Raw genomic sequence first — 13,587 nt, forward strand, 5'->3', positions numbered from 1 at the left:
TGTGAGTGTCTGAGCGTGTGTGTGAGTGTCTGAGCGTGTGTGTGAGTGTGAGTTTGGGTGGGTGTGTGTGTGTCTGGGTGGGTGTGTGTGTGTGTGTGTCTGTGTCTGTGTGTGTGTGCATTTAAAGCTGCTTTAGCTGTTTAATAACACAGCCGCATGTGTTGATGAAAGCGGGCTCAGTGTCCATCAGCAGCGGTCAGCACTTCTTTTGCAGGAAAATCTGCTTTAGTCTGTTAATGTGGAGAGGCAGCAGAAATGAAGGGAAGCAATTCGTTTAATTCTGTTCAAGGACAGATTCTCTGTTTACAAACTCTGATCATATGTAGGCCCACATGGAATCTGGCTTCCCCCCCCCCCACACACACACACACTTTTTCTCCACTGAATGCAAAAAACTTAAAATCACTTTGTGTGTGTGTGTGTGTGTGTGTGTGTGTGTATCCCCGTACAGTGAATACGAACTTAAGATAAAAAAATATATTGCATCATATAGTGCAACTTATAAAGCAAGTATTTTTTTTATGATAATGATAATTATAAATAATTGTATAATTTTATTTATTTATTTACCTTCACCTTTAGATTATAATAATTTATTTATTTATTTGCTTCTAAAATTCATTTGATTTATTTGGTTATTGATAAATAGTCATATTTTGTCAAAATAATAATAATTGAATTAAATTAATTATTGTAATTAATTGGATTTTTTTTTTTTTTTATTATAAATTGTATTATTGACAGTCCCTTACAATTTACTAGCACAAGGCTACACAATCCAAACAGCAATGTTTAACATGATGCACTTGATCCTTTGGTCATTATTTTGGTAATAATAATAATAATAATATTAATACAATTTATATTATTTTATTATTGTAATTAATAATTATTTTATTCATTTATTTATTTTCATTTTTGAAGTTTGACATTTCCATATCCAATGTACTTTAATTTCATTGCACAAACCAAGGGTGTAGGTTTGATTTTGGCATTAGTGGGTACATAAAGGCGGACAACAGACATTTAATCGTCTGAACAAAATTATTGCTACAATTTAGTATTGGTAGTGATGTCATAGCGTCTCTCCTAAATTCTATGCCACTGAAAATCTGACTTTGGAAACTGTAGTTTTCTTTATTCAAAGTTGATCTAGACAAGTATATTGAAACTATCCAAAGTTCTGGCATGCGACATCAATATAGTGTAATTTTTGTCACGCTGAACAATAATTAGCCTACTGTATTTGCATTATTGTAAGGGGTACGTTTAGGGTTGGGGTAGGTGTCGACGTTAATAAAACACAATCTAACGCCCAAAGTATACTTAATTTTTGTATGCAAAGTATACTTCATTTGATGTTGTGCACGAATGCAGGAGGTCGACACATGCATTCTAAAAAGCTTCATCCATGTCCAGTGTCTGCTCTATTTTTCCCCGTAAGTTATGACCGATAACAAATATTTTTTATTCAAATAAGTGCTCGTCAATGTGGCTGTCTGTTGTTGTTCCTCTCTTTAGTTTTGTTTTCTACTGGGAAGCAACGGCCCGGGACATGGGGAACAACTGATTACTGCAAAACAAATTAAAAGTGCATGTCCATCAAAATCGGGTGGTGCACTTACAGTACGTACTGCTTCGTGTCGTGGCCGCATGATCACAACCAAGTACATTATTTTTCAAATTATTCAACGGCCCATCATCAATTATTCCTTACATAGTCAATGTAAAAAGAGCAAATGGGAGAAGCAGATGAGCACAAAACATCATAACAATAAAGTTAAAGAGGGTAAACTTTATCATTCAGCACTAATGTTTTAAACACTTTACTGCACCCATGTATTAAATATGCATACTCGATCGCACACACTTTTATAGTGTTTACTTGAACTTCTCAGGTAATATCAGTGGTATGACCTATTTCAGATGCGGCTGAAATTACAGCAACAATGTTTACATACACATATACAGTATTTAATGTTTGATCAAAATTATTGCTAGAGACAATTTAGTAGCCACTGGATATTGGTAGGGACATGTCCCTAACGTCCCTAATAAATTCTACGCCCTTGGCACAGCAGAAAAAGCATTTAACATGGACACTTTATTATTTCTGCTGTTTAATGTTCTTCAGCATCTTACCTGGCTGGCTTGTTTTACGCAGCAAAGTTTCGGCTGACATCTTTAGTCAGTAAGAATAATTAAATGACTACGTTATTAGCTATGTTTTTGCAGAGATCCCCCGGGGTTCAGTCTTTTTTGGGTGAGCTGTTTTTTAAAGGTTATGATGAATGGCGGTGGACTTAAGCGTCTTAAAACATACAGTAGTCATTTGCAGAAATGCTGATTCTGATCTGCAGTGTTTGTGGATGCACTAATGGAAAACGTTATTTGTGCAATGTCATGCATCACCCTGCAGAAAACACTTTTCTCTTACTTTGTGTGTGTTTATCCGTAAAACACATCCGCCATTTCAGAAGCATTAAAAACCCATCTGACAGTCCACTTTTCACATATATGTTTTTGTGTGCTTGTTTTGCTCGCTCTTATCTATGCGCTGGTGTGTCCATCGCTCTTTATCTGAAGTGCCTCTAATAGACCACATCTCAGCCGTCCGTCTGTGGTTGAAGTGTCATTGCAGTGGCCTGTTTTCCTCACATGGAGAGAGACTCAATGGCTTTAACTCCCCATTAGAATATATCAACTCTGACGCGCATTATTAGCAGAGCACACCGTCTCTAATGGATGCCGTGCGCATTAGAGGAGCTGCTGATGACAGACTGGGACTCACAGCTAGTCAAACAGGGTTGGAGGCAAAAGCTGTCTGGTGCTGTCTCAATATGATGAATAGCAGGTTTTGTAAAGATTTCAAAACTGTCCTTGGCTGTATTGTGACCGGAGGCGAAATCTGTTCTGCCGCTCCAAACCCAACAGTTGCAAAAGATTGCTGAGGATGAAGAGGTCAATGTGGACTCGCGTTGATGCTGAATATACATTATGTGTATGGTAAATAATTCATTTATATGTATGGCTGCAACTTTTAAAGTAGCTTAGTCTGTATACTTTGGGTTGGCTACATAACAATATGGCTACAACCACAGAGCTGATGTTTCTATTTTTAGACATTTTCTTCTATATGATTTGTATGATATAGGGGAGACCAGGACTAGTTGTCACACTTCAGGGAAGATTTCTCAGGGTATGGTTATTTTTTGTCAAGGCAATTTTAGTACGGGCACAGGCCTAAAACAATATTGAATATTTCCATTTCCATATTTATTGCTCATAAAAATATACCTATGGCATTATGTAGCACCAGTGTTATTTTAGTATTGAGATTCTGTTTCAATTATTAATCATTTAAATTGTAATAATTAATCATTTAAATTACTTTTTATTTGTAGTTTTTGTTATCATTTTAATTTTAAAGTTTTAGTATAGTAATTTTAGTAGTTTTAGTTTTTTAAATATCCATATTGTTTATATTGTTTTTGTTTGATTTAATATTTCTTTAATTTACATTTTTATTTATTAACAATTTAATTGATTTTTGCATTTATAAACTTTTTTATTTTACTTGAGTTTTAGTTTTTTATAGGACACAGTTTAAGGCTTTTTTAAAATCTATTTTAATTAAAATAATAGAAGTTTTTTTAATGGTTTTAGTTGTATATAATATACCATAAAAACCTTTTATAGCATGATAAATTGTAATATATAATAAATATATAATATAAATTATAAAAATGTTGCAGTTGCTGTTTATAGCCACTTATTTAATATCTTAATAATAATTAAAACAAAAAATAATACTACTTCATAAATACTCAATGAAATATGGTTGAATAAATAAATATTTAAAAAGAAGAAAATATTCCACTGCATCTTCAACTGTTTTTGTTTTGTAGGATAATACATTTTCAGCAGAATTTAAAGAAAAACAATTATAAAACTGCAAAAATGAAAAAAAGATCTAAGTATCTAAATAGCAACTAAAATTATTACACAATACTTGAGAAATAAGTGTATGCACGTGAAATATTTAAACATGGCATTTTATCAGATTTGTATTCCAGCATGTGGTTTACTGTGACTGTGAGACATGGACCTCCAGTATTAGCATAAATTGCATAACAGATGTTTGAGATTCAGTCCCAGCATGTCATGTGTGTCTGATCATGGTTGAGCTGGTTTGTGTGGCCGAATTCTTCCCACATTCACCGCCATCACAGCTAGAGACACAGGGAGTCTTTTAATGAAGAGTAAATACGGCCCAGTTAATGTACCATTTGATATTCACTTCTCAAACAAGCGTCTAAATCAGAGGAAGATAAAAGTATACAAGCCTTACGTTGTTTCAACACTCTTCAAGCCCTGGGATTCTGGAACATTAGAACAGAGAAGATAAATGTAATTATCCTGTCATGGTGCGGCCCTTTTGAAATATTTTCATAAAGATTAGAGGGCTATAATCTACAGATGTCTGATGTAGTGCTGGCCGGATGGATGTGTTTGATAATCGCTTATTCTGGGCAGCTCAGAGGTGTTCTCATTAGCAGAATAATAGTAAATGTCCTGGACATACAGAGAGTGGATTTGGGCTTTATGAATGTAGCCATTATGCTGATTATTTCTTAATAGACAGCTCAATACATGTACAGTCGGGTGTGTGTGTGGGGTCGGGATTTGTATTTTGACTATGAGCCAGTCGACCCACTTCCAAGAATCCTGGTTGTGTTGACCTTTGCCTTCATCTCATCGATGCTGACCTTATGCATGACATTTAATCCCCTTCGACTGGCTTGCACAACATTCTGAATCGGCCCTCGTTCAGTTCATGATTTGGAACTTGAAGTTAATTGGCACAGGATGTTGAATTGGAATGACAGGAAAATAAATTTACTGAATTGCTGATCAGAGAAATGTAACAGACTGTTGCAGCAGAGAAATTTCATTTTTGCAAATATAAATAATAAAAATATTATTTTGGCGTAATTATGTCTATTTATCCACATATGCAGAATATTTTTAAATATTTATCTCAAATGAATCTTATTTCCTGTGCAGCAATGATTAGAAAATGTCATTAATTTTTATGTAGCTGAGACATGTATATAAGAAGAAGAAGAAGAATTATTATTATTATTATTATTATTATTATTTTAAATAAAAAAAATGTATGCCCTGAAAAATATTAATTTAACAAAATTATTGTTATTACTATTATTATTACAAATATAGAAAGAAGAATATATACACACAGATGTCTCAACTATATATATATATATTTCAAAGCACATTATTGAAAATGTCCATTTCTATAAACGTTTATTTGATACATAGTATAGATATATAAAAACGTGTGTGTATATTCTTCTTCTTAAAGGGGTCATATGATGCGATTTCAAGTTTTCCTTTGTCTTTGGAGTGTTACAAGCTCTTGGTGCATAAAGAAGATCTGTAAAGTTGCAAAAAAATGTAAAAAAGGGTAAATTCCAACTTTGCTATGACAATCTGGCGCTTCAGAATCAGCGACTGTAAGTATTTTTCTGAAATATATACATGCATGTGTGTGTATTTATATATACATAATAAATATACACAGCACACATACATATATTATGTAAACAAAATCTTTTGTTCTGGATGCAATTAATTGCGATTAATCATTTGACAGCACTAGTATTTAACCGAAATTCACTTTCTTTTTTATTCAAGGTATCCTTTATATATTTGATCAGTTTTTGAATTCCCTGCCATCCATGACCTTGGTGTTGTTAGAGCCATGCTCCTGAGATACTAGAACAAAGGAACAAATAGTGTGAATTGGTTTGATGATTTCTGTTTAGGTTCTGCATAACAAATGAAATATGCTGAGAGATAAAATCAGAAAAGATTTTAATCTTTCACATTACCATCCTCCCCCCAATGGGGTTTGACCCCATTACATTGGACTACGCAGCTGACAGAGCAGTCAGAGATACTATAATAATACAATACTTGCATTAATTTTGCATAAAATGTATTTAAATACCTGTTTGGAATACCAGTACATTTTTATTGATTTTTTTTACGGTGATGAAAGAAAAAAGGCCTTAAGCATTACCCTTCAAACTAAAACACTGCTTGATTTAATAAACATATGACCTCTGATGCTCCATCCACTCAGTTTCTAATTTCAGTTTTTTTATTTGAAGCTCCTTAATCTCATAGTCCAGCTCCAGGGTCCTTTTATACAGAGTCCCCCTGACAGAGTCTGTTTCCAGCTGAATAAATAACAGACTGGTTAAAGTACATTGCAGGCTGGGGATTCACACAGACTGACATGGGCTTGTACAAAGACAGAACTGAACTGTAAGTTCTGTGCAGGGATTCATGCACTACCGGTTTTCCTTTTCTTGAGAACCTTCAGGAGGAAGAAACTTCAGGTTGAGGGGGAGCTTGAGTGTAATCACATAATACAGGGGTTGTCAACCTTATCCGACCCAGAGACCATCTACTTACCTCAGCCAAAAGGGACCTCTTAATGTAAAATACTACCTGTGGCTAACAGGGAACATTCCCACAACTTTGACTAAAGTTATTTAAATGTTATGCAAATGTCAGGAAAAAAACTTTTTTTAAATAATCTTTATGAAACATTCTTATGATGAATGTTCTCATAAAGTTGAGACACATTCTCAGAACAGCCTTATGATGTTATTTGTAATGCTACCATAAAACATTCATGGAATGTCCTTTTGATGTTATTTGTACTTGAACATTCTCAATGTTGAGAGCAGATGTTCTTACAACTACATTTTTTGAACTTCTTTATGATGTTATGAATATTTGACGAATGTTCTTAGAACAATGCCTTTATAATGCTTTTTGTTCTTCGTGAATGTTCTTAGAACAAATTAGTGCAACATCTCAGAACGTTATGTAATCAGATTACTTTTTTTCAAGTAACTCGTAAAGTAACTACTTTTTGATATACAAGTAAATACTCAAATTACTTTTTCAAATAAACAAATTGTTTTCTGGTTTATTGGTTTATGTGTGCACTGTGTAAACATGATTATATACCTTAGTTCTAGACTAATGGTAAACATCCATTTACTCATCTCAGGTGCACAAAAACAGATTCAGTGTAAAAATGAAAAATAAATAAAATAAAAACTCAGAATATGGCACAAACCTGTAATAAGTAAATATCCTTTATGTATTTAATCCCAATTTATTAACCAGTGTCTTTACCGCTGACCTTCGATGATCCAGTTCAACCATAGCAAAAACGACTTTAGATAAACATAGCATTTGTGTTCCGTTTGCTTAAATTGCTGAATAGTGTTGAACTTTCTTCTCCTGTGTCTTGTTCTTCATGCAATCCAGAATGGCAGCACAGCTTAAAGGTTTGTTTGAGCTGCGACTTTTACTGTACAGACATGCATTTACATTTCCTTTAGCCTGAGGCTTATTCATTTCACTTGGTGTGAAAGGGCTTTTACATTTGCCTAAACAGAACCCTTTATAATAAAAACAAACAAGTAAGCTCATCCTAGATGAGAAAAAGCAATGCAAAAGTAAAGTAACACATTACTTTCCATTAAAAGTAACGCAATTAGTTACTTTTTTTTAAAGTAGTAATGCAATATTGTAATGCATTAATTTTAAAAGTAAATTTCACCAACACTGCTTATAACTACAGTTTTGGAACATCCTTATGATGTTGTTAATATTTGCTGAATGTTTTCGTAATGTTATCATAAAACATTGTGAGAACAATGTTCATGGAACATACTTATGATGTTATTTGTACTTAATGCAAGAATATTCTTCTATATGATGTTACTCGTACTTGATGAAGGTATGTCAAAAGAAGAACATTCTTTGAACAACATTCATTCTCAAGATGCTATTAAAGGGTTAGTTCACCCAAAAATTAGGCTGCGTTTTACTCACCCCCGAGGCATCTTTCAAGCTGTTTAATGCCACTCAGTGGGTGTTGCATGCATCAGTCCAAAAGAACTTAAATAAAAATCGCCCATCCATCAAAAAAAGTGTCTCACACGGTTCCGGGGGGTAAACAAAGGCCTTCTGTAGCGAACCGATGCGTTTTTGTAAGAAAAATATCCATATTCAAAACGTAATAATCACTTGAATCTAGCTTGCGCTCACTGCTGTAAACAGAAGCAGTTCCGGGGGAATGACGTATGAGGTCGGCTTTGCACATGTGAGACACTTTTTTTTTTTTATGGATGGCCGATTTTTATTTAAGTTCTTTTGGACTGAAGCAATGCAACACCTGCTGAGTGGCATTAAACAGCTTGAAAGATCAAAGACAATTTTTTATATAACTCCGACTGGATTCGTCTGAAAGAAGAAAGTCATATACACCTAGGATGCCTCGGGGGAGAGTAAAACGCAGCCTAATTTTCATTTTTGGGTGATTAACCATTTAATATTTGCAGGATTTTTTAAAATGTTATCTGAAAATATTGTGAGAACAGCATTCGTGGAATGGATTTTATGATGCTTTTCACATTTGAATAATTATTAAATTGTTACGGTTTTCGTGTTACTACTGCATGATAACGGTTCCGTTCTGTTTTTTAATTTTTTTAAGTTTATTACTGAACTACCTGTACCTATTTTGCTATGGCCTACATTCATTGCGCCTACTGAATTTCCCTCAACTATTCATGACACATACACTCAGCCATATGGACTTGCATCACAGTTAATAAATATGAACTCACGTACACATACCCTAAATCAAAGAGCTGTGTTTGGAGTAGGCAGCACCCTGGACGCCATCCATCATGACTCGACCCTGATTGCTGCGAGTGCCAGCTCCTCTGCCAGGGTGTATTCCCTCCCTCTGTTTTCCTCATTTCACACTTTTTTCTCTCACGGTCTCTTTGCTGCAGATGATATGTGTTTGCACGCAAGAAGAAAAAAGAGGTCATGGTAAACATTCACCACTTTGAGTTGCTTTTGTACTTTATTTGCTGCCAAGATCTTGTGGAACTGAAGATTTATCTAATTAGTTTACACTACAATCCATTTTATTGGGCGACTGCATTATGTGTGAAACTATACTTTGAAAGATATTATAAATATTGCTGTAGATACACTCAGAAGTGGGGTCAGTAAGATTTTTAATTTTTTTTTGGTAACAAGCTGCTTATTCTCACCAAGGCTGCATTTATTTGATTAAAACAGCATTACTGTGAAATATTATTACAACTTAAAATAGCTGTTTTCTTTTTAATATTCATGAATAGTTGTAACATGCTGATTTGGTGCTTAAGAAGCGTTTCCTATTATTATCAATCAATTTGATCAATTTGATGCATTATTGCCGAATAAAAGTATAATTTTTTTGAAAATTTAATTTAATTTAATTTAATTTAATTTAATTTAATTTAATTTAATCTAATTTAATTTAATTTAATTTAATTTAATTTAATTTAATTTAATTTAATTTAATTTAATTTAATTTAATTTAATTTAATTTAATTTAATTTAATTTAATTTAATTTAATTTAATTTAATTTAATTTAATTTAATTTAATTTAATTTAATCCAGTCTTTTGAATGGTGTGTGTGTATTCTGTGCATGTGCAAATAAGATGCAATTTTTATGCTAAACCTAAACGGCAAAACAATTATTTTCTTAAATCAATCTAATTTTCTAGTGTAAATATATCAACATCCATAAAATAAATGACATATTATATTAGGTGTTATTTTCAGAAATCTCTACCAAAATTTAGTGAGGTTTATTCTTAACACAGAAAAATAAATTGCCAGTGTGTTAAGACTTTTTTTAATTTCCCCATTGGCAAATATTTCTTCTTGTTCTTGTACCTGCCTTAACTTTTTGATTCAACAGAAAGAAATATCATAAAATGAAAGAAAACTTCCCAAAGCTCTGGAGTACATATCTTGTGCCCAGGTGCAAGACTCTTCTCTAGGATGGTGGTAGATGCTTAAGGCTTCAGTTCTTAGTCATTCTGAATCCTGACAGGTAATTAAAAGTGGATGGGTATGAGTATTGGGATCAAGCGCCTCATAATTCCTCATTATCTTCTCAAAGCAGATAGTTACCCTCTGGAAACAACTCCCTGTACAAACAAGACTTGTCCCTTACTGGCCCTAGAGCTGGAAGACACTTCACTGGCTGAATACTGACTGACATTAATGAGAAAATACACTACAGAATTTTGTCGAACAGAAAAAAAGATGAATGGCATTCACAGGTCTTATTGGGATGTTGGAGGGAGAAATGTAAATTATAACACCATGTCACTTAATGTCAGCACTGATATATTGTTTGAGTTTTAATAGTAAAACTGTAGCATGTGGCATGGATTACATAAGAAATGACTTTATATGATGAATGGCTTAATATTTTGTACACAAATTCCTAAGAATTCTCTGAGCCATTTTTGAATTTTTTAAACCAAACTTATGGCAAACTGATTTTTTATTCACACAGGGAGAATATCTGCTCACCCTCAGGCCATCCAAGATATCAATGAGTTTGTTTCTCCATTGGAACTGATTTGGAGAAATGTAGCATTATATCACTTGCTCACCAATGGATCCTCTGCAGTGAATGTGTGCCTTCAGAATGAGAGTCCAAACATCTGATAAAAACATCACAATATTCCACACGACATGCTGTGTTTTCAGCAGTTGATCTGTGCATATTTCTCTTTTGTGATTCAGACTTCAACTTTTTTATTGGAGGAAGCAATGGATAGAGAACTCACGTTTTAGCTGGGCGCAACAATTTGATATTAAAAACGTCTTAATGATGAATTTGTTTATTACAAACATGCAGCTTTTCACTTCACAAGATGTTAATTGATGTACTGGAGTTGTGTGGATTACTTGTGGATTACTGTGATGTTTTTATCAGCTGTTTGGACTCTTATTCTGACGTCACCCATTCACTGAGGATCCATTGGTAAGCAAGTGATGTAATGCAAAATTTCTGCAAATCTCTTCTGTTGAAGAAACAAACTCCTTTACATCTTGAATGGCCTGAGGATAAGTACATTTTCAGCAAATGTTAATTTTTTGATTGAACTCTTCCTTTAAGTCTGCCTGAAGTTTCCAAATACGTTTTGGTGGCAATGCGTTTTGTGTGATTTAGTGGACTTAAAATTGTCAGCGATACAATTCTGCTGTGAGTGCACTGATCAATTTGTGGCTCCTCAGTGTACTGGAGTGGAGAACACCAAACAGTGCATGTGTTTCTTTCAGTCTGTGTCATGTTTCATTTTGATAATGGCCATTGTTTGCGAGCGGATGCAGGGAGCAGGAGATGTGTAGTGTCAGTACAGCGGGTTGATTTGCTCTAGCCGCATGTACGCTGTGATGCAGTGCTCATCTGTTTGCGTTAGCCTCCTCTAGAGAGTCCATGTTTCTGAGTTTGATGTCAGTCTCTAAGGTAGATCCCACAATACCTAAATGGGTTACGAGCCTGAAAACCTTGTTTCTTATACGTGGGGAAGAAAGAGAGAACACAGAATGAATGTAGTGCACCATATGGTCTCATAATCCAACCAAACATGCGCAGTCATCACTCTCTGATTTTGAAGGCACTTGAATTTGATTACAGTACGACGAGTGTTTGCAAATTAATTATTGTGTTTACATGTACAATCTTAGACTGATTATGCATTATAATCAGATAATATTTAAAGTCATGTAAATGCTTTAAACTGTGTTATTTTATTAGGTAAAGGTCATAAGCAGTTTAAATAAAACCCAGTGGACACTTTGAGTGGGTTTTTGATAGTTACCAATGTGTTTTGGCACTGTTGTGCATTATAGAAATATTGCTGTTAAATAACAAATTTAAATAATGCTATTAAATGGTAAAATAATATATTTTCTAAAAATACAGTATATGATTGTATATGTGCGTGTATGTACGTATATTTATTAAACTGATTAAAATATTAATAAAAACTGTAATATGTATGTGTGTGTGTATATATATATATATATATATATATATATATATATATATATATATATATATACACAGTTTGTATATATGGATGGACGGACGGATGGATGGATGGATGAATGGATAGATATAGGTGTGTGTGTATAAACTAATATGTATAAACTAACTGATATATATATAAACTAAAATATTAATAAAAACTGTAATAGTATTTCAATGATAGTAAAATAATACTGATTCTGTCCTTCTGCTGAAATGAAAAATTCCAGTATCATGTTTGTTTGAATTATATTGTTACTTAAAGGGGTCATATGATGCGATTTCAAGTTTTCCTTTCTCTTTGGAGTGTCACAAGCTCTTGGTGCATAAAGAAGATCTGTAAAGTTGCAAAGACTAAAGTCTCAAAGTTGCAAAGACTAAAGTCTCAAATCCAAAGAGATGTTCTTTATAAAAGTTCAGTGCTCATTCTAACACGCCCCACATGTCTACGTCACGATGTGGGAAGATTTGCATAACGCCGCCTAAATGTTCACGCAAAGAAAGTGATATAATGCGCGAGCACGAATCTCGCGGATTTCTTTTGCTCTTGCACAAAACAGGATGCGCTCAGATACACGCTGCTCTCACCATATTTAGATATGGGTCAGATGCACTATTCCCTAAACTGATACTTACGATTTGGAGACCAAATATAACACTATAATGAATTGTTCATATTTGCCATAACATTACTACATTCTGTTCTATGGGTTTAATGCATTTGCAGACAATGTAATTACATGTAACTGTCATTTAATATATTCACTTTTTTAGAGGAGAGTGCCATTGAATGTGTAGCTAATATTAAGTGGATTTTCATGAAAAAAAAAAATCTGACCTGAAAAAAAACCTCCCAATATATGTCTAAACAGTGATGCTATTAGAGCATTTATTGTATTATATCTTGCATCATTTACATCTATTTTTGCATTTGATGTTGATTTGAGGAGTTGTTACTTATTATTGTCATCATACAAACTGAGAATTGATTGCAATGATTTTAAATTCAGTTGAGGTATCTGACATATTATGACACAACATTGATGTTTTATATGAAGTCTTTAGAGCCATAGGCTATATGTTGTTTTTAGAAAAATTGCTCAGAGACCAACCAGTTGGACAGAGGTTATATGTACAAATCATTCAAGCACCCAATTCCTAGCCATTTCTATAGGCTACATTTCAATAACATTGCTAAATATGATTAAACTGGAAAGAAATTAAAGATCCAGCTTTGATTATCAAAATAATTCCAGGTTCAGTTCACTCAGCCAATTAGATTTCACATAGTATTTTCATCGGTCAGTTGTGGAGGTCTGATTGGTTTAAGGTTTATTTATATAGAGCCTTTTAAAACAGTGTATACAAAGTAGCGTCTCGGTTACGTATGGTAACCCTCGTTCCCTGAAGGAGGGAATTGAGACGTCACGTCAGATGATCGACGAAATTGGGATCTCGCTTAGAGAGATCAATCCACTTTGAGTGTAAACTAAATGAGCCAATGCACATTGGCATGCGATTATTGCATCCAGCTGCTGCTGATCACAGAGTGGGTCTAAGTAGGCAGCAGATGCAGC

At 33.7% G+C, this 13,587-nt stretch overlaps 1 long non-coding RNA gene across 1 annotated transcript in view; it reads left to right on the forward strand.

Moving 5' to 3' along the window:
• Positions 1–13,587, forward strand: part of LOC107601031 (uncharacterized) — a 15,899-nt gene that overhangs the window by 1,563 nt on the left and 749 nt on the right. The window contains exon 2 of the long non-coding RNA XR_001610874.1: positions 5,438–5,443. This is a non-coding gene — a long non-coding RNA (uncharacterized lncRNA). The remainder of the gene's footprint in view (positions 1–5,437; positions 5,444–13,587) is intronic.

The sequence above is a fragment of the Sinocyclocheilus grahami genome, unplaced genomic scaffold (genome assembly GCF_001515645.1).
Source record: "Sinocyclocheilus grahami isolate Dianchi unplaced genomic scaffold, SAMN03320097.WGS_v1.1 scaffold297.1, whole genome shotgun sequence".
Lineage (NCBI taxonomy): Eukaryota > Metazoa > Chordata > Actinopteri > Cypriniformes > Cyprinidae > Sinocyclocheilus > Sinocyclocheilus grahami.